Raw genomic sequence first — 21,181 nt, 5'->3', positions numbered from 1 at the left:
TTATAATTAGGAAGCACACAAATAGTAAATTTGTCCGGAAAACAAACATCTAATGGTCTTACCTAACAAATCCCATGGGAAGAATTCTAAAATAGTGTTGTATAAACTTTTTTTTAAGTTTCTTTTAAACTTATTGATTTTAAATAAAATACCTCCACCTCAATAATTCTGACTGGCTATCTGTAAGATGTGTATATTGAAACAAGTTCCATAAATAGCCAACACTCTGCAGTCATTGTGTCTGTGCCCTACCCTGCCATGGCAGTACTTTATTCCTATTTTCTGCAGCTGAGTAGTATCACTCCCTTTTCTCTGATCTCAGATAATCCAGCTGATTGTCTGAAGGAAGCCACATCACATGAAATATTTAAACAGATATGTGACATTTGATAGAACAGCTTAAAAAGCATTCTCTGTATCTCCTTGTTCCTTGACTTCCAAAACCACAACCAGTCAAAATTTGCATGCAGCTCTCTGAAGATCTTCCCTTTCATTTCACTTAATCCAACATGTCTTGTGTTGCAGAACACAAGAGTCAGGGGTACCAATTACTTGGCATTTTTATTTTGCCTTCAGTCTCTTGGGAACACCTTCAGTCAACACTCAGCTTTACAGAGGCAGGAGGTGACACAACAACTGTAGGCATATCTGTAACCTAAGATTTTATAAAGAAAAGAGTACACAAGGCCTCCAATGATCACCAGAAGTTGGTAATTACCAACCAGAAGTTGGTAATTTGAACAGCTTGGCACTAAAATGGAACAACTTTTTCCTTACTTTTACTAAACTAATGGTTTTAATGAAAGAAAAAAATGTAAAAAATACGTGCACCAGAAGCACTCCCACTTCTCTGTTAACTTAACAGTATTTCCAAGAGCCCCAGTGGGGCTTCACTGCTTCACTGACCTCAAACTTGTTTGTCCACCTCAAACAAGTGCCAAAATGCAGGATTTTGTGTGTCACCTGGCAACACAAACCAGCCATTCCTTCCTAGTTCTCACATTCTGATGTTTTAATTTGTTAATAGTCTGTACAGATTTCCCTCAAACAGCTAAGAAAAGTACAAGGCCTGTGCTAAAATATCAAAAGCTATAAATACAATGGGCTGCAAGAAAAATAAGAAGTGTCACCTACACATCTGTAGTGCAGTGCCAGGGAATTTATTAGGTGGATTTTCCAGGTGAGCTTTAGCCAGTGTGCTCCACACTACAGAGGGAGGCAAGGAACCAGAAGTCTCTGAGGAGCTCACACAGAGACAGATTCCTTCCCAGCCTGGTTTATGGTGGGGTTTAACCCTGCATGCATGGACAGGGTAGGGCTAACCAAGCTCATAAGCAATTTTGACATTGCAAAGAGCAGCAGCTCCTCCTGCTCAACATCCTGTCTCCAGCTGTGACCAAAATCCAGTGTCTTACAGGACAGTGAACCTCATTTTCCTTGCATCCTGAAGAAGACCAATGTATTATTGAGGGGAAAAAAGTTCCCACTGGAACCAATAAACATGGACTAAGAAGCAGGATAAAGTCCCTTTTCAAGCTTTCTCAGCTGCATATATCCCAGAATCATAAAACTGCATCACACAAATGGAATCACAGAGCAAAAACCCTTCCTAAGTCCAGACTAGGGCCTGATCCAGAATGGGCACTGCCTTGAGACAAGATCTTTTCATCAGAAAGGCTGGCATTTGCCATACCACCTGATCAGCCACTCAGTTTGAGTCAACATCCTCAATGAGCAATCTTTGCAGTCTGCGGATGACTAATGGTAAATTATAGAAACAGTCACGGTGCAGTCACGGGAAGAAACACCAAAAGCCATCTATATATAGTTAAGAATACTACCTGTGGTCACAAGCTTTTATTTTTCCATCAAAACAGCCTTTATTTTATCCAGAAGAGAGTTCAAGACCATGAAAAGGCTTTTGACTAATAAACTGAATGATTTAGCACTGGGGTCTGATTGCTTGGAAGCGAGTAACTGAGCACATCTCAGCTCTTACTGCCTCATTACCTTCAGAGATATCAGGAGGAGCAGGAATATGAAGATGTTTTTCCATCTGCAATGGGAAGGGGAATCCTGCTTCCCCTATAACCAAACTAAGGCACAGACTTGTTCCAAGAAGCAAGCCTTAATTATTAGGATTCCTGCTCTCTCTCACTCCTTCTCTCAACCTCCCATGAACCCAGACAACAGTCAGAGTTCCAGAAGCCGAAGTGTCAAGAGTCAAGGACGCCGTGCTTGCGAAGCAGAGATGTGGTGGCACCTCTGCTTTGGCTGACAGCTGTGCCAAAGACGCGCCCGCGGGCTCAGCTTGCAAACTCAGAATCTTCCTCCCCTTTGTGATGACCTCAGGCAGCCATATGACTTCCATGAGTCTTGTGAAATCAGCTGCCACTACAAAGAGCAGAAAAGACCAGCCACGCAAACCGGAGCTGAGAAATGCACAGGAAAAATGCTCCAGGAATGTATCTCGGCAGCGCCCGCCACCTCCTGCATGCAACCGTGTGAGGCACCGGGCTAGAAAAAGCTGGAAAGACCCTGCTTCCCGCAGAAGTGCTGATCCTGCTGGCATAGGTGTCTGGGTATGCTTTTATGGGAATGCCAAAAAACGCAGTCAAGAAGAGCCTATCATGTGGACGAGACAAACTGCTGCCAGGGCGAGCGAGACAGTCACGCCATTGATGTCCTTGTGAACTTAGCCCAGCCACAAAATTAATATTGCCCAAAAGCAAACGATCCCAGCAGCAGCATGAATAAGCAGTTTGCAGCAGCTATTATTGATAACCATGTTACTCAAGCAGAGGCCAGAAATAAAAGCACACTGGGCAGGGCAGTGCTGCCTTCCCCCACTACGTTTCCACGCAGGGCAGAAGAAGTCCCGGCCTTCCAAGCTGAATCCCTCCCCTGCTGGCTACAATACACTTTCTTTTACACCTCTTATTAGGGTATGGAAGTGGCATGTAAACATCACTCAGCTGACTGCAAGCCTTCTATAATGGCTAGAACATTGTATAGCTTTGGGAAAAAACACAATGAAACATAACAGTCTTATTGTTACTGATGAATACCACTGCATTGTCCCTAACAAAAGCTAGGGTAAAGACTGAGGGCACAAGAAAGCAACAACTGGATATTGTTGTTGCAGTTTTAAATAGCTAGGGATTGACAGACAAAAGTTTCCAATAGGGAATAATTATTCCAATGGGAACACGTAGACACAAACAAATTACTTTTTCTCAGTCCATATTTTATTATACTCATTGGTCTCTAAACTTGATTTAAATGCTTTAATACAATGGTTTGTTCAGTTTGCTTCTCTGAGCCTACAAAAGGCTGGTTCCACATAAGGATGGGGTGTTCTGTGCCAGGAAGGAATGGCTGAGAGAGATACCTAAGGCTTATTGTGGATACCTGCATCAGCATCAGCTCACTGTGTTACACTGCCAAAAATTATCTGTTCTCTTAAATAATTCTGCACTCTTCTTAAGGAATTGGAATTCTATTTATGATGTTCTGAAGGCTGAACTAGAGGATCTGGTGATCTCTTCTGGTTCTCACTCTACATGAAAATAATGAAGTGGAAATGTTCAGATTACCATTGATAACACAGAAAAGGCAGCCACGTCCAACAGGCATTTCTGTGATACAATGGATGATGTTGTGAGTGTATTTAAGTATTAATCCAGGAAGATACATGAAGATCGGGCATGTTAAATCTTAACATGCTGATAATCTGCAGCCACATATAAAAGAGGAACTGTCTGGGATCTCTGGTCTACTAATACAGATTTTCAGAAAGCTTGGAACAGATATAAAATGGCAGAGAACTGGGAGAAATCTCACTTCTCTAAAAGTGCATGGGAGTACTTTTTACACTTCTTACTGATATCCAACCCTCTGCAGTGAGTTTGATATGAACTCTGGGGAAAACAAGTGGCTAATTTTGCATTCCATTAACAGAAAATTAAAGGAAGCTCCTTTAAACTGATGGCAGTTTTAATACTGGCATCATGTTGCAATAATTGCCTCAATACAGGTTTACAAAAACAGACCTTCTGAAACTTCTGAAGATTATCTTCTGCTTTTGCTAATAATGAAAATATCATTCTGGTAAAGTTTGATAAACTGTGCAGTGTGATATAATCCTGTCAGGCAAAATTTTTGATGAAGTAAGCCCACAAGGATAGTTATCGAATGGCTTAACAAGTAAAAGATTGACAGAATTCAGTGTGCAATTTAAAGCAAGAAATCATAAACAAGTGCATAGGTTTCTAATAGGCAACCTCATCAAGTATTTTTTGTCTGCCTGTTTTTTTTTCCAATTAAATAAAAGAATACAGAAAATAATTATTAATAGTGTTTAGAAAGGACACGAAAAAAGGGGGGGGATGAGGTGGTGAGGTCAACTCACTAGTAACAATTTAGGAATCATTTGTTATACTGACTAGATGCAAACAAAACGAACTTCGTCATGTCCAAACCCCCATATGTCTTAATAATAATAAAATGCAGAACACAAAAAAATGCAGGATTCTGTTCTAGGAGGTCATGACTTTGGGGAAGAATGAAAGGTCTAGGAGAAAAAGAAAAGACAACTCCCAAAATCCCACGATTCTGTGAATGAGAACAAGAGCAATTATTTAGGATTTGTGAGACTATTTTACTTCTCCACACACAGGGGCACGTTACTGCAGGAATATCACACCACAAGTTGGTGTCCACAACTCAAGAAGTATGCTGACAAATTGGATTAGGCTTGGAGAAGCTCCATGAGAGTGATTAGGGAACAAAACATGCCTTCTCATCAGAAATTCAAGGCTTTCTATCTACTGAGCTAGTCAGGCTAAGCATGAACTCTGTTTCTGACTATCTACACAAGAAATCTGACAATGGATTACTTCAGTCTAAAGATAAAAGGTGCAAGACACGCTGGTGAGAAGCTGAAGATGGAGGAATTCAGCTAGAAAAGAAGTAGAGGCAGCTGGGTTATTCAGTTTGTGGGTTATGAATTTTATTTTTATTTTATATAACAGTAATGGCATTTAGCTATTGGAACAGCTTAAGAAGAGGTGTGATAGTCTGTACTGCTGGCAGTTACTAAACCACGACTAGGTGGCTTCTCAGACAGAAACTATTTGAAGATCTTGTGGTCTACATTAGGAGAACAAGCTGGGTGACAAAAATATGTCATCTCACATAATCTATGGAGACATCATGCCACCTTTTCCTGTAGTAAATATAGATGAGGTTAGAAGCCTGGCTTTCTATGAAGGCTGTTTAAAAAACACCTCCCTCTACATTTTCTTCTCATAATTTATAAATGAAATTCCTATACTGCTTGGTCTGAGTGCCTGCTTCAGGATGATTTTTTGTTGTTGTTGTTGCTTTTCACCCATTTTCAAACTACTTTGTTCCCTTATTTCTCTTGGACACAAAACACGGCAGGAGAAGTAATTTTGTGCAAGTGGCTTCTGTGAAGATACCACGCATGGAAGTTTTATAACCCTTTAAATTATGATTCAACCTGCTCTTGAAATGTAAGATGACACAGACATCTCCTCATTTCCAAGAGGGATCAACTGAGGCCACAGCTACCACACGCATGGTGTTGCACAAGCACGAGCTTGGAAGAGAGCCCCGGAGCCCTGACTCCTATTATGTCCAGAAAATGGAAAATTTCTGTTTTCATGATGCCAGCAACTTCCAGGGGGGCTCGCGAATTGGGGGAAGTTGTTTGTTTTGGGGAGTTGTTTGTTTGTTTTTACACAGAGTGAGCTTTTTTCCTTGGTTTTGATCTTTTTTTGCAACAAGATGTTTTCATGGCCAACTGATAGTTGAAAGTGATATATTTTCACCAATAAAACATGACACCCAACAGCAGAGTTATTTGCATGCTGAGGCACCCCAGGGAAAAAGCACTTTTAAATATGAGGTTGGGTCCAGCTGGTGTCCAGCTCTGCTTCCACTAAAATCAACGGGAGATTTGCCAGCAATTTCAGTAGGAGAAGGAGCAGACACGCACTTTGCCAGGCAAAAGTTTTTTATCCAAGTCTGAAAAGAAAAAAAACCAACCCAAAATATGCACCAGACTTCATGACACAGTTCTCCTCGGAGAGCAGAACCGGCCACCCACACCTCTCAGCTGTCTCTCATTAGGCAGAGACACCCCACATTTAAAATGTGCCATTGTTCAATCCTACACAAAAACTGGGAGTAATCCCACTTGTCTCCATACAAACTGCCTAAATCGCAAATACTGATAAACTCAAGGTTGTAGCTAGTGCAGAGATTCAGGTAAAAAAACACAAGCGTGACCTTCTCTAAAACCAAACTACAGTGATTTAAAAGAGTTGCTAATTTTTTTTTTTTTGCAGTCTTTTACTTCTTCTTTCCTTTGCAGTTCCAGGGTCCATAGAAAGCTGGAAGCTTAAGTGCCAAAATATTTCAAAACAAATGTTACTGCCAGTCTATTTTCAATATGGATAGTGAAAAGAATACTGGACACATTGCAAGAAAACCAGGTTTTGCCTGGTGACTGGCCAATTTTTCACCCTGAAGAAACTGAGGAAAATGTCATATTAAAAGTAAGGGGATTTTTGGCAGTATCTCTAAAAAGTGTCGCCACTATGAATACAGCAGGAGAGAAAAATTATTTGTATTAGTGAAAACCTCAGCATTGGGGCATTCAGATTTAGCCTGAGAAGAAAACATTTTTAACATACGGTTTCATTTCGTAATTACGTAATTTTTTTCTACTGGGTCATAAAATATTAGTAGCTGTCAAATGTCCATTTCTTTGTCCAAACATAAGATCTCTACATACGTACATATGCATTTATATAGAGAGCGAACAGGGCTTTGCTGTGGGCAAATATTATTGTTTATATCTGTCACTTGTGCTGTTACTCATTGGGTGACAGGGTTTCCATCTATAGTGATAAATTGTGCACTTACAAAACAGGTCATGTTTGCACCTATGTAATTTTTCCTTTGCAACTTCCCCCGGTACAAGACAAAGCACTGAGAAACTCAATAACCCAAGTTCTCCACCACTGAAAGAAAACAATGTAAGATTTGATCACGATTATTCAGAATCATTTATGACTGCACCATCAATAACATATTGGAGGAAAAGACCAGATCTGAAAAGCACAATTTTCAAAGACTAAAATTATCTAACTCTTATGCTGCAGGGGGTAAACTTTCAAAGTGATGCACAGGGGGTTATGCACACAAATCCTATTATTTGTTAACAGGATTTCTGTGTGGAACTCCTCGTGCTCTGCAAGGAAAAAATTTACCCGTAAGTGCCCTAACGTGGATATTTACCGAAACAGACGCTTAATTTCCAGATGAATACTTATGAGCACTACTGGGCTTTGGTGTTTTATGAGCAATTTGAAACAGGTAGCTGGGGAAAATAACACAAGTGGCCAAATAGCAGTTTCATGACATTATTCTCTTTCACTGTGCTGCTGTTATGGTGAACCTCGAAGCCAAAGCATTACAGATACCTGATTTACTAGCTAAGGGATGAACTGCAGATGTAGTGCCTGTCCTGTTTGGAATTAGATGTGCCAGGTTCTTCATCTCTTGGCTCAGGGCTTTCAAATTGGCTCAGGAGGCACTTCTCTATTTCAGTTTTCACCTCTTCATTTTTACCCACCACCAGCTCCACTGATTTCTCAACTTCACCCTTGTCTACTACTAAAGATAACAGAAACATAGAATTGTAGAATGGTTTGAGTTGGAAGGCATCTTAAAGCTCATCTTGTTCCAACCCTCTGCCATGGGCAGGGACACTTTCCACTATCCCAGGTTGCTCCCAGCCCCATCCAGTCTGGCCCGAGATCTCGTCAAAGCCAACCATTTTTCCTCTAATGTCACTCATTCCTGCCTGAAACACCATCATATTCAGAACACGGATATTCCACACACGGACCTGCCAGATCCTGTCCTTCCATGATTTACAGATGTGCTTCTGACAGTGATCAGCAACCCTGTATCCAGAATGCCTCAGAAACCAGCCTGACAAAATGACCACCACACCTCATGGTTCTGAGCAACATGTCTTGCATTCTTAGATGGAAACAGACACCAAATTATTGCTGATTTCTTGGACTTCGAGCATTAAGGAAAAAACAGGAATGGCAAAAGGAAGCCAATCCTGTGGCACTTCGGGGCAGCAGCAATATTTAGACATATATTTAGGTATATGGAAACATAGTCAGCATCTACCTCGCTGGAAAATGAGCACAAATCAGCTGCAAAAACCAGCCTGGATGGGGTCAGGACACAGCACAAGATGTCCTAAGTGGTAACTGCGGTGATAGGCAGATTGTCCCCTTGCTCTGTGCTGCAAAGAAAATGCAGCGTCCTTCTCCAATTCTCAGCAGAGGAGAACAATTCCCACCTGGAGCACAGCCAGCTGCCACACTGATTTCACTGCATCTATGAAATTAGGTGGCATTTCAGACTAACAGAAAAGTAGAGCAAAGTTAGACAACACCACAAGTCTGGTGCTTTATCAGCTATCCATTTTGACAGGTATAATTTGAAAATATTTATAATTCATGTTCCTCTGTTTTAAAAAACAGTAGTTCGAATAAATTTCCAGTAAACTTGATTGGGAATTTTCTATTCATGTCAACTCTCCCAACGATATAATCCTTTTCATGATAGCTGGCACTTTAAGTTCAGCACCTAGAGTTATGTGCTTGTATGAGAATTCCAGTTTATATTGAAAAAAAAAGAGTCCAAAACAAAAACCACTCCGACCCCTGCTAATTCCTAGTGCTCCTGGTCTTGGGAATAGTACTTGGAAATGTGAAATCTGTGTGGCCAGAGCCAGAAAGCCAGGAAAAATAAAACAAAAAGAATTAAACCCCACTAAAATATGTGGATGGGGTTTTGATCATTAGGAAACCAAACCCAAGTAGTTTCATCATTTCTAGGAGCCTGATTTGACTTCGACTGCCAGGGGTGATAAATATCAACTACATATTAAGCAACCTCCTCCAGCAGATTTGTTGATAGTGCATGCCAAGAGGAGCTCAGATCCTTGCTGCTGACTCTCAGCAAGGACAGAGTTGCTGACACTTGGCTGTCACCACAAAGAGCCACATCCCCTCTTCCTCAAATCCACCAAATCCACCCCCAAGTAACTCAGAATTCATGGCAATACAGGATTGTGAGGTAAGGCCACACTAAAAGGAAAGGACCCCTTGATGAAGTATAAGAAATGGATAATCTTATAACTAAAACATCATCACTGAAGATCTGAGCTCTGTTTCTGCCCTGGCAAAGGCTGTGTTGACACACAAAGTTGGGCTCTATGATAACCCCTGCGCTGAATTCCTCAGGAGGCTGGAAAAAAGGCACTTGGCAGGTTCATTCCCCAGGCATGAGGAATCAGGTCTCCGTTCAGACCCCATGTTAGGCCAAGCTATCTCAAGTCCCAGTAATGTCATTAATAAGTGAGCAGGATAAGCACCTCTCCAGGGTTATTCAGGGTTTATCCTGGCTTTTACCTCCTGACTCACAAACCTGCAGTGACTTGGTGTTGGAGCTGGTCTTTTCTGGCATATCTGAACTTTTTATGACAGACCTTCTCTTCCAAGTGACAGACATGCATTCTGATTTTTGAAGGCATCTTTCAGTAGGAAAAACCTCTCTGTTTCCAAAGCAGTTCTCAATCCTGCCTTTTAAATTAGAGGCCAATATTAGCTTTCCACTCTTGGAGTCTAAGATTTCATCAGTTTAAACAAATAAACCTAATAACATCCTTTGAAGACTGCCATGGAAATAATTCTGATTTTGTGCAACACTGCAGCAGAAGTTTCATAAACTATTTCTATTAGCCAAAGTTGCTGAATGAAACTGAAATGTTGTTAAGAGAGTAACATTTTGTTTTTAATAACTTTCAGAGGCATATTGGCTGTCATGGCAATAGCTCAATAGCTTCTTAGCTGTTGTCTTATTTTAGGAGCAAAAGCAATTTCTAAATGCTAACTTTCCCAAGATCAGGAAAAAGTTATCTTCTAGCTTGAACAGAAAAAAAATAAAATTGAAGCCACTCTAGAACTGGTTAAAAAAAATACCAGAAATTTGCTTGAAATTAAATCAGTTGGTTCAAAGATAGAGACAAGGGGGAGACGAAGACACATTTTCATGAGCCTGTCTTAGCTTTTCAAATTCCCACTACTAAAAGACAAATTCATGTTTGTATAAAATTTAATATGCAAGCTGTTCACCCATAATACTAAATTGCCCCTTTATATTTAATATTTGCTAAAATTGCTGAGTTATTTATGTCCCAGATAGGACTGCTGCACATGGGCATTAGCTGTCTCATCATAACAGATTTTAGTATACATACATTATGAAGCTGTTGCCATTATAATGCCTAAAAGTCTATTGCTTCCAAGGAGAAATATATTATCACTGGAACATTCCTACATGCATAACATGTAGCTATGGAAATACAATGTCATCTGCTTCTTTAGAGTTGTTAAGTACAGCATAGATTAACAGTGAGGCTGCAGAAAACCTGCTCTGGAAGTCCTGGAACTTTTTTTTCTACTGTGTTTCAAGAGGACTGATATCCCCACTAATGACATGTCTCTGATAAATGCCATGCAACATCCCAACATTAGGGCTCAACAGCCTCATGAAAACCAAGATGAACTTTAAAGCTCCAGTAAGTGGGAATTAAACTGTACACACATGGCAGCCAGGCAGTGCTTTGAGGGAATGCAAAACAAAAGCCCCCAACAGTTTTAGGGGCTACCTAACTGCCTGCTCAGGCTATTCTGATTATTAGTAAAATCCTCTGCTGCTGCATTTAGTTAGCAAAAAAAAACTTGTTAAAACGTTGAGCAGGGTGGGAAATAGCATAGACAAAGTTAGAGCTCTAAGTTACATCAATGACACAGTTTCTAAGTTGCCATTTCCTGGAAGGCTCAGAGAAGTGCTGGGAGCACACAAAGGTGTAGAAAAACTGTGGTGTTATAGATTGAGATTGCTCACCTAAGAAAAGAGGTGGAAAGATGTGACAAAAGTAGAGCAAAGCATGAATGGTGAGGAGACAGGGAGGTTGGGAATTCCTCTTTCCTCTCCCACCCAAAAAGTGGCCTCCAACGCAATGTAAAGATGGTAAATGAAAAAGTGATACAGAAATAATTATTATCCCACTTACTAGACGGCAGAAAACTCATTACCGTGGGAAGTCACCGAGGGCAAGAATTCGACTCAGAAGAGGATTTGGGCATTTCTATAGACAACAAGCAAAACCAGTTACAATAGCAAATGTTAAAAAAACAACTATGGGAAAGAAGACAAAATCTCTTGCTTTAGGGGCCACAGATTTATGGTCTTACTGTTAAGGATTATCCCAAGGCTTCAGGAAGAATAGAAAACTTCAACTCTGCCTACAGTGGGGATTCTTAGACCTTGTGAGGCATCTGGTGATGGCCACACAGTGAGAAACACTCTTAATCCTCTGGTCTGACCCTCTCTAGCAATCCTCATGTGTTTAAAAGGCAACACAAAGTGTACCAAATCTACTTGTATTGGATCCAGAAACCAGCGCAATCTGATGTAGATTCAAGAGAAAAATAGGTTTTATGACATTTATGATGAGGAGACGTGCAGAGCAGAGCAGTATAGTGACCCAAAATATCAGCTTGAACCCTGATTTCAACAGGCAAAACGCAGAACTGCCATAGCAAGAGAGTACATTACTAAAATCCCAACATAAAAAAGGTCTGCATTTTATCTTGTCTTCACCTTTGCTTAGCAAAATACTATGGTTTATATAAAAATGATGGCGAGTAGAAACACTTTAGTTCTGGAACAAAGGGCAGATTCTTGGAGAGAAGCTCAAGGCTCCCTTCTTCAGAGAGACATTCTGCTGGTGTTGAGCTGGGTACCCACACTCCCTTGCTCAGCCAGGTGACTCTCCAAACTCTCCTTCTCCCTTCTACAGATGTTCTTCTGTGTCCAAAGTACTTCATCCTCCAAGACACATAAGAATGTCTTTGCATGGCTGAGACAGCCACAGCATCAGATTTCCCCACTCTGATGACAGCCTATGAACACCAGATCCCTCATTTAGCCCTAAATAACACTGACCAGAATGTCACCATTATTTAGTTCCTTTAATTAATTACAATTTTGCAAAGACTTTGTTACATAAATTGGTTTCCTATACATATTAGTGCCTTTCTGTCTCCCTGTGAGTTCCCTGGATGATGAAATGGCTTTCTGACTGCTAAGGACTGAGTGTCACACAGATGCCTCCACCTACATCCTTAATGTTCTTCTCTGGTCTAAAATTCACTATATGTAGAAGCAAGTATTAGTATTCTAGCTGTGGCACCCTGAGCTGCTGAGACAGCCAAAATCTTGACAGATTTATATAGTGCAGAAGGGACGATGTGGAAGACCGGCAGAGGATCTGGATTTTGTCTCTCCTGCTTTGCTGTCTTCCATCTTTTTCTTCATTCTTGTCCCCTCTGAATTTGCCTTTTTCCTCCCTGTCCCCTGGCTGTGCCAATGACACATTATAATACATGTGACACTTGATTTGTAGTTTTTCCCCCTCAGTAACTCTGGTAATCATCCCTCCTCGTTTAGCAAAGCAGCTCTGGAAGAGACTGGAAAAGGGCAAAGCAAGCATTTGGGAAAGAAGCATCTGGTTAAAAGTTGGGCCTTTTCTTCCTCCTCCTCCACACTCGAATCTCTAATCCAAACTCTCAGAAGAAACACACCTGATGATTCACTATAGCAAAAGCATTGGAACTGACAGAACAAACCAAGATGAAGCAAAATGATGTCCAAAAAAACAGGCAGGAAAAGCTGCAAATGGAAATAGGCTGGCAGATGAAAAAAGTTCCAAGCACAGCATCCAGTTTTGCCGAGAATTTTCCTCAGGCTTTGGAATATGCAGATAAGTACCTCAGACAACAGCAAAAAGTCATTATAGATTAGAACAGAAACTAATCTTCAATGAACATATATTCTGCATATCAACAAGATCAGGAAGGAAGTGGGATAATCTTTGGAATCTAATCTTAGATTCAACTACAAGAGAAGTCAAAGGAATCTGAGTATACCAAGTACTGACAGAGGACGTAGAAACTGTAAACTTCCCATTAGGATGTTTCTTCAGTGTGAAGTAGAAACTTTAATTTGGAATTTCCTTGCTGCAAAGCCTTTAACATTTTCAGCACAAGACTTAGGTTTAAGTTGAATAGGTCTGAGCAACAGACATATTTACAGTGGCAGAGGCTTTTTATATTGCTTCTCACTAGCAGAATGCAGAGGCTCAAATGGCTAATTTAAGATGAAATTCTATTAAAAAAAAAAAAAGTCAGAGCCAGTGTCTTTTTAAAAATATCTGATGTTTAAGGCAGACTAAATTGAGCCAGTATCTGGGAATGTTCGTTCTCTGACCTGTGTGAAAAGGCAGCCAGGGGACTGTGTACAGGCAATACAGTTACCATGGATACCTCACTGCTTTAGGTGTAGAAGCTTAACATTACAAACAACTTCGCAGCATTAGGCTCCTGGCCTCATAAAAACACTGCAAAATAACAATGAGTTCTCAGATAACCATTATGGTCTGTTTCGTGACACAAATATAAATCTCGTATCATAAGGCAAAAGACAAAAGCAGGACTGGGAGGACATGGCCAGATCCTGCAGGCCTTAATTTACAGTCTGCTCCTGAAAGATGCTACACTCCTGATGATAATGGGACCTGCAGGTAGACAGTTTGCCTCAGAATATTGTCCTCCTGCCTAAAGTTTCAGCTAAATTAGGACTTCAAACTTGAACCAACACAGCACAGGCAGAAGATGATGCAGTCAGAGTCAGAAAAACTCAATTATTTTCAAGTTTCCCTTTAATGGCACAAGTTACTCTGTAAACATCTACCACATGGTTTATGGCATCACACATACTGACTGTAATAAAGCTCTTTGACATGAAATATTACCATGTTTTCCCACATCCTTAAAAAACTACCGGGTCTTTGTGGGAAGATGCTAAATGTGCCTGCTGGGCAGCGAGCTGTGTGCCTACTGAATGTCTTCAGCAGTATAGAGAGGCCACAGATTTCACAGATTTCACAACTGCAAGCCCATCTCTTGGCCTAACTACCACTCCACCTGGCAGACAGACAGCCTCAAGAAAAGAAAATTTGCTTCATACCACTGTGTCCAATAGTGGCAAAAGAGATTCACTCGTGGACACCAAACAATCTGATCTATTGATCCAACAGTCAACCATTTTTAATGCATCTGTCTCCTTCACCTCGAGCAAAGGAAATCACTTGAGATGCTTTCTCCTGCTTTTGGTATTAAATTACACACAAAAGAAGTTCGGTGCAGGTGAGGCCAGGGTTACACTTCAGGGGATGAAAAAATCCATCTCAAGGAGATTGATGATCATATCAACTACTGCACAACCAGGAGCTCACATGGATTGAGTGTGGTGCTCTTACAACTCTAATTAAGATGCTTCTACAACGCGATTACAGATCTATTTAGTGTAAAGCTGTAATGGTCAAAGCCTTCCATAAGGCACAAACAATGTGCTGGGAGAGCTGCAAATTCCAGGCTAAGAAGGAATCAGGGAAGTTGGAGCTGACAAGGGGGGCAGACAGGTGTGTCAGGTGCACTCAGCTCATAAGATTCACTTGAACACTGATGTGCTGTACCCACAATGTTTCATAAGCGTGTACTCCTCCAACTTTTTGCAGACCTAACAGAGGAGAGTGGACTCCTTTCATGCTCTGTCAAGTATTTTTGGCAGTGGGTGTGTTCCTGTATGCTGTAATAAATTTTGCACTGAAGGCACCATAAGTTTTTCCTAGCACAGAACCATCTTTCAGCCTTCATCATGGAACACATTGTACAAATGCAGAAGGGGCACAAGCAAAAACTAAGCTCCCTTCATCCAAATGACTAATACCCTTGATCTGTGCCACAGGAGACCACTTCTTCAATCAGGCTTTCTTTGTGCCCATAATTAGAAGAAGGAATGATATAGATCACATAAATGGCAAAGTAATTGATTCTATCTGCAAAATAAGTGGTCAGATTTGAAAGCAACACAGTGCCAAGGGCCCCCTTGGCTTGTTTGGGTGCTCGGGTCCCCATGCACCTCTCCCCACCAACATTTCTACTACAGCTACCTGAGTTTTGCAGCTGAGGAGCAGGTGCAATGACTGGGAAATCTTTAAACCAGTTATTTGGTGGGCAGGGGTAGAAAACTTCCTACTTGTTATGACTGATCCTTTCTTAACGCAAAGGAGGGGAATACAGACACCAGCCCACAGGGAACACTGCGCAGGCAACGCCAGCAGAAAGGGAACGAGGGAAGTGTGGCTGGAGTGATCCCATCATGGGTCTAATAACATTAGAAATCTTTTTACTGGCTTTAATGGGATTTGGATCAGGTGCAAAGGAAGCCACCTTACATTCCCCTGACATGTTACTCCTACCAGCACAGCAAAACAATCAAATCTCAAGTATCTATTTTTTCATGATGGATACAACCCCCCACATCCACACACTAGCAACCTCTATAGTCATAAGACAACTTGATTCTTAATATATTAATCAGAGGAATTAGTAAAGTAAGTAAGAAAAGGAAATAAAGAATTAATTACAAATTTTTACTTAGTATTTCCCCTCTAATAACGTTCCCCAGTAATTTAAGCAAACAACCATCCTAAAGAAGCCTGTAAGTGGCTAGAGCTATACTTAGAATAATATTAATCTTTGCATCCAGATAGAGGGAAACGAGGTACTGAAAATGCACATTAAAGCCTCCCATGTAACAGAAGCTCTGCTGCATGTCCAAAACCATCACTGTAAGAAGTGCCACCTGATTTTTCTGGATTCTGCCTGTGCTACATTTAACATCAAAGAGATTATTTAAAAAATACTTCATTATGTGCGACGTTGGCTGAGGCTTGTCACTATTCCTTGCCCTTCTAATAAAGAGATTAGGTGGATTTACAGCAAGACATAAACTCCTTGATAAAGGATAAACTCCCAGATAAAGAATCCCACTCCTCCTCATTTAAAAGCTGCTAGCCTTGCTGTAGGTGGTAATTACGTTGAGGGTGAATTGCTGTGGTTTCTGTCTGGCAACACACAGCACTGGCACATGCAATCCCCACACTGTCTGGAAACAGCATTACATCAAACCATCCAAGCTAGTGGCTTACACAACCAGCTACAGCTCTTTGAAATCTGTCAGCTCCAGGGACTTGCTGTGTGCACTTCTGCTTCTCAGACATCAGCTTCACCATGTTTACCACACAGGTATCAGGCTCCTCTAAAAATAAAATTTGGAAGCATCGACCTTTGACCTGACTTAAAATCTTATGAAGAAAAAAAATCTACATATCAAACAGCAAGAAAACTGCTTGATTTTAACATCAAATCAAATGTGACCTCAGTTCACGAGAGGCTGTGGGTGCATTCGTGCAACACTACAGAGAGGAACCTCAGAAAACACAAAAAAGGCAGTACCAGAAAGGGAGGCTGCACAGTTCTGCCACTGAAATTAGTTAATGAGCTAATTTGGAGCTAGCCTAGGGATCCCCAAGGCAGGGCAGCACTGCACACTGTAAGCAGGCACATCCCACCATTAAATGTAAGAGCTACGGATCAGGTTCTTAATTAAAATCAGTTCTGCTGGGATCTCTGCACCAAAATTAAAAATCACCGAGAAATCTCAAACCAAACAAGGCATCCATGTCTTCAGCTCTCGGGCAGCCATGTCATAGCATGGGAAGACCTGTGAATAAGAATTGTCTCCTGAAATCAGTGGGACCAGACATCAAGCAGGGAACTGCTCAGCTCAGAACAGCTGTATCTGCATCACAGCTGTGTGTAAAGTAGGCAACAGCCTAAGCCACAGAATCCCTGCATTTTCTACACCATTTGAAAACAGACACGTTGTACTTTAACACGAAATGCTGTAACTATGTCCTTGGAGGATTGTTGTTCTCTACCAAAGAATTATTTCCCTTCCCTCTCCTCCCCTCCCCCACTTGCCTCCCCTATGAATTAGTAAATGAATTTCTGCCACAAACCCTCAAACCATATTCTTCCCAATCAAAGAGTAAAATGATACCCAAGAGAGCAAGGCAGCACAGAACCAGTGAGATCCTGCAGACAGCTAGACTGGGTGGAAAGCTCCTGTCACTGCCACACACAGATGGGCACACACGCTCTGAAAGCCTATGGGGGTAAAACAGGACAATACCAGAAAGAGGATTACATCCAAACTACACTGCTGGAAAATGTTCTCCTGGAACTGGACAGCTGAATCATCTGCAATCAGACCAAAAAAGATGATACACAACAAAAGGCAGTACATGTAATTTAATAAGTAAGCACAGTTTTGGGGGGTTGTCTTTTTTTTTTTGTCTTTTTTTTTTGCCTTTTTTTTTTCTTTTTTCTTCTGGCCTTGCATGACAACTTTGGCAACAATTGCTTAAGGGCAGCGTCCATATTATGGGAGAATCCAGCACAGGCACTTATGGGCAAATATATTACAATCTGCATATATTTCCAGGGGAAATGAACCCTGCAGTTTATCTCAGGGTCTGCACTTCAGTGTTTTAGCAAATGGGGGACATGATGTGTGCCTGTGAACTCAGCCAGAATACAGATCCAAGGAGATGGGATTCTTATAATGGTTTTTTTGGGGTTTTTTTTTGTATTTTTTTTTTTTGTAAGACACATTGCTACAGGGGCTAAATAAAAAGCTTTTGAAAAAGTCATTGCACATAGCATGAGAATAAAGTGCCAGTCCCAGCAGTGGCCGCACAGCCGGTATCCACATTGTACAACAATCGCACAGCTCAAATCATGACTATGAAAGGACAGCCCGAGCAGCAGGTGGGATGGAGGCATGGCAGGGGTCCACACCCCAGCACCTCTCTCTGCAATCTCTCTGTTCATCAGTCATGTCACACGGGCTGTTCCCCTGCAAGGAGCATCCAGAGGAACAGAGGAGCTTGAAATGCGTGTCCCAGGCAGGGGAAGCAGCTGGCAGGCATCTGTAATTGAATTCCAGGAGGACTTGGGCTATTTTTAAAATTCTCTGTAGGTTGGCTCCTTTTTTTTTTTTCCTAAACAGGTGAACATTTCCAAAAGTCGACACAGCTTTAAAGTTTCACTACATACATCTCTGAGTTCCAGCACCGTGTAAAAATCCTGAGATAGCAGCCAAGCACCAGCAATCAGAACCAGATTCTAAAACTACACCAGAGAGGGAGTAAATGAATCAGTTTTCTCTTTAATTGTATATTCCAAGGATAAAGAACTTTTGTCTTGAAGCACAAACACACAAAACCTCTTCTACTGTATTTATACCCTAGAGGGACACTGGATTTCTAACCATTCCAAAATAAAACAAATTTCATTGTTATTGTTTATCTGCTGTGCTTCAGATCTGAGGGCACATTGGTATCTAAGGAATGAAGCCCAACAAAATGTAGGCTGCAGAATATGAAGATTTTCAGTATTTTCTTTCCATGAGTGGTACCTGAACAAGGTGTTTTCATTTGGCCAGTCTAACACTCTACCGGGACTCCTGACATGCTCTCGTTCATAAGCAACCTGACCTGCTCAAGTTGTAGTTAGAGCCTTCCATACCTCTAGAGCTCCTTTATCTCCTGTAATGTCTTGTTAGGTGATAACTGGAGTCCTAATATTCTCTCACCACAGCTTGGGAGAACGGTCCTTTATTCTGAGAGCCAGCATGTTGTACATCTCCAGCTGTCAAGACCTCTGAATCTGTTTACCTGTTTGGGCACTGCCTCTGCTCAGGAGAGGTGGGGTGTGGGACCTTCCTTGGATAGATTAGCAATGGATGGTTAAAGGATCTGCAATACAGCTCAGAATGGCTAATATGAAGCAGGAAAAACCAAAGACTGATAAAGCTGCAGAGAGGAAAAGTTCTCATTTCACCCACAGCACAGTCCAGAGTCTGAGCTACACTAATTTATTTTCTGAGTTGCTGCAGCAAGTTAAATTCTCTGATGATAATGAGCAGTCACCAACTGCATCACCAACTCATTAAATAAACTCAGTATCCACTCGTTAACAAACACATGGATTTAAGACTTGCTGGCTAGCAAAAGCATAGCATATGATATTTGTTGGGGCATAATTTCTATTATTTTTGTTCTGATTTGTAGAAAACCATCCTTATGAAGCTGCAGCATGCCTCCCTCTGTCTTTTGATGGTGCTAGATTATACACAAAACCTGTTACTTTTAAAAAAGAGTCAGAAGATAAAGCCAGGGATCATTTTTTCAGTGCTTTGCAAGACAGGGTTATGTAACTATACATCACAATGTATATTTAAACATGGGTATGTTCACTTTGTATAGAGAGGTGAAGTGAAAGAATAGAGGAAAAGCAACAAAAATGAAGAGAAAAACCTCTAAGCACCAGGGAAAAAAAATACTATTTTGTGATGCCTATTAATACAAAAACCAAGTCCAACAATAACTTCCTCTTGGAAATACAGGATAATAGAATGTGTATCATATAAAGTGATATTATTTGCTGAATATTCCCCAAATGCACAGCCAGGATACCTGATCTTATCATACAGCATTGGCTTTTGTTGCAAGCACAGCTTTATAAACGGCTATTTTCTTACTGTAGTGGTGGCAGGGGAAATGTTTAAGCAGAAAACGTTTTGACTGCCATGCAATCAGACTGCCTGTAAGCAGTATATTCTGGCCCTTAGAAAGCAGGGAAGATTTAATACACCTCAAAATTTTGGAGGGTTTGGTTTCTTCACAGCTCCTGGGCAGCACTATTATTCTTTTCAAGGGCAAGAAAATGAACATTAGCTTCCATCAGAGGAGGAACGATGGGATTTCAAATCGTACTTTGGAGGAATGATGGGGTGAATGTGGCAGGGTGGGGATGGGGGGAATCACTTCTCTGTCTTTCGGCTCTGTTACGTCAATTTGTCCCTCAGCTGGTTATTAATAAAAATTGTTGCTTAAATTATAAACTGCCCCAGCTGTTCCACATTTGGTGGTATTCCCCCCTCCCTGCAGTCACAGGACCTTCTTTTTTGCAGAGAACTGGATAAAAGTCGAGAGGTTTATGGCAAGAACATTGGCAGCTCCACACAGGCACCCCTGTGCAATGCCACTGGGGAGTCTCCAACACAAAACAATGGATGGAAACTCCTCACAGGCCACCTGCACGCCCAAACTTCAGCGCCCGCACTCCAGCATCCTCTGCCAAATCCATCACCCCCAAACCCGGGGAGACACCTCTGCTGCCTGCCAAACCCCTTCCAGAGGCAGCGGCAAAGCAGGCGGGGACTATTCCAGGATGTTTTGGCGAGGCGGGGGCAGCGGGGAAGGGGGGGAGGCTGTTGTTTTCCTTCCCTCCGCTCCAGCCGCGTTACATAACGCGCAATTCCCGGCTCCCTTCGGCGTCGCGGCGATGTGTGTGCCATGCAAATACATCCCCGCCGGATCCGCGGGAGCGATTTATCGGCTCCCTCACGGCGGGGCCGAGCCGGTTGCGGGCTCGGGGCCGCCTCCCGGAGCCAGACACTGCGCCCATTACATAACCCCCGCAGCGCTCACATGCGCCGCGGTCACATGCACAAACAGCTCATTAAATCGCTGGCCGGGCAAAGGCGATTACAGCAGGGTGGCGAATACTAAAGGTGGAACGCGGCGCACTGCACTCGCCCGCATCCCTGCATCCCTTCCCCCGGCAAGGCTCGCCCTGCCCAGAGCATCCCCCGCGCACACCTGGGGCACCGCGCACCTGCCGCGGCATCTGGGGCTTGGGTCGCTGTTATTCCATGTGCTGCTCCCAACCGTGCCTGGCTTTCACCCTACTGAGAGCCCAGCACGTGCGGTGGGGTCTGGGTAGCAGCCCTCTCCTATCTGGTGTGTACTTACCGCACCGGGTACCACTCACAGAATTGTTGGGCTTGGAAGGGACCTCTGGAGATCACCCAGTCCAACCCCCCTGCCAAGGCAGGGTCACCTAGATCAGGTGACACAGGAGCAAATCCAGGTGGGTTTGGAACATCCTCAGTGTCACCCAGAGGGATTTTCCACAAACAAGGCAGGCGCTGTTAATAATGGATATATATTGGCTGTTGG

At 42.1% G+C, this 21,181-nt stretch overlaps 1 protein-coding gene across 2 annotated transcripts in view; it reads right to left on the bottom strand.

Annotated features, from left to right (window-relative positions):
- ITPR2 (inositol 1,4,5-trisphosphate receptor type 2) overlaps positions 1–21,181 on the bottom strand; it is a 237,783-nt gene that overhangs the window by 80,107 nt on the left and 136,495 nt on the right. The gene's annotated exons all lie outside the window — the stretch shown is intronic.

The sequence above is a fragment of the Neopelma chrysocephalum genome, unplaced genomic scaffold (genome assembly GCF_003984885.1).
Source record: "Neopelma chrysocephalum unplaced genomic scaffold, ASM398488v2 Primary Assembly neopelma1_92, whole genome shotgun sequence".
NCBI lineage: Eukaryota > Metazoa > Chordata > Aves > Passeriformes > Pipridae > Neopelma > Neopelma chrysocephalum.
The sequence above is the reverse complement of the archived record's forward strand: the minus strand, read 5'-3'. Positions and strand labels throughout refer to the sequence as shown.